Here is a 1,540-nt window from a genome sequence, read left to right on the forward strand (position 1 = left end):
TAATGTCCCCGTATTATTATCATTTTCAAACCTGACACGTTTGTCGGCCGTGTGCGAAAGAATTATTAATTTCTCGTAAGCGTACGAGAGCGCGCGAACCGGATGTAACGGCATCCGAGCTCGAGGCAAATCGTCCGGAATGCACGTACGATTTCAGCTGGATGGAAAGGGCCTCTTTATTCGGAGAACCGTTCACGGGAGTGTGTTTTATAACGCAGGTTACGTTCGATTCGTTGCCCCATGGTGAATGTGATCGGAAACGAACCAGGGAACAATGCCATGCCGAAATCGCGCGCGCACTATCGACACACATTTTCCGACCAACATAAACATAGCCTATGAATCACAACCAATTCGACGTGTCCGATTTATTTTCGTCGACTGTCTCACTGTAATCACCAAGTGTAACGTATTATACGTGACATGATGGACCGATACGAGGATACAGATTGACACGATTAACGATAGGAGGACCGTTTAAAACTTGTTTTCTCCGTTCGTTCCGTGGAGCAACGGTTTTTGCCATTGCAAACGAACGTTTGGAATGGCGGAAAGAGGTTACGTTGTTTGATCAACGCATACCAGGTACATATTACGCGTTCCTTCGACTAAACATTACACTTGATATCGATCACGTGTGTGAATTATCGAGAACGATATTTTTCACGATAAATGGATTTCACGGTGTTCGTGTCGTACGAGATTATTGGAGGTTAGGTTCAACAATCGTGTGTGTATAAGAAGGTTCGATACGAAGGATTTCGTTGAAAATGTTTTGCCGGGGAATGCGTCGAGACTACGGAGACGATTAATACGACGATACCCGATGGTTTTTCTCGTCGATCAATAATCGTGGCACTGGTTGGAAAAAGAGAATTTTCCAGGAGGAATGATTTGGGTTCGCCGCGTCTCATTTCGTTTTTACGAAGCACCGAATCGATCACAGGGCCGTCCTAACCTCAAAAGGCGCGCGCCGGCACGCCTCGAACGATACGGGACGCAGCCGATTTATGTATTTAGAAGCGAGAGCGCAGCATGTCAAACGAGACTACACCCACCTGCTTTTCGTCGTTGCTTATTCCCTTCTTCTTTGTCAACTATCTTTTCTTCGTCTTACTGGCGTTTCGTAGCACCCTGGTTACCGGCTTCACTTCGACTATCCGTATTCTCACACCGTCCTGTTTTCTTTTTGTCACCTGGTCGATGGTACATCAAATAAAGCACGTTGCTGTGACTCGCGTGATCGGAGAAAATATGAAATTCGTCGTATATCCTTCTCGTGTAGTTTCCCTATTAATATTTATTCCGAGTGTCGGCGATCGGCGAATTCTGATTCTTCTCGTCGAGTCTGTTTCGAGGAGCCGAGTCGCGGAACAGGCAAAAAGCGATTCGGTTCTTACTGTTAGAAGCAAGCAAACGCGAATAAAGACGATGACTGCTCGTTGCCAGTTTCCTTCATTGACACGTCTTCTTCCTCCTCTCCGTCGCGAACGCGTATCACAGATGGGGAAGGTGAGGAAAAAACGAGGCGAAACAAATA

At 46.3% G+C, this 1,540-nt stretch overlaps 1 protein-coding gene across 1 annotated transcript in view; it reads right to left on the reverse strand.

Moving 5' to 3' along the window:
• The window catches only part of LOC108579407 (elongation of very long chain fatty acids protein AAEL008004-like), a 24,284-nt gene extending 22,759 nt beyond the window's left edge, over nt 1–1,525 (reverse strand). The window contains exon 1 of the mRNA XM_017942935.1: nt 1,059–1,525. The gene's annotated coding sequence lies outside the window, so the exon portion shown is untranslated. The remainder of the gene's footprint in view (nt 1–1,058) is intronic.
• Nucleotides 1,526–1,540: the final 15 nt, after the last annotated feature.

This window comes from Habropoda laboriosa, unplaced genomic scaffold, assembly GCF_001263275.1.
Source record: "Habropoda laboriosa isolate 0110345459 unplaced genomic scaffold, ASM126327v1 scaffold76, whole genome shotgun sequence".
NCBI lineage: Eukaryota > Metazoa > Arthropoda > Insecta > Hymenoptera > Apidae > Habropoda > Habropoda laboriosa.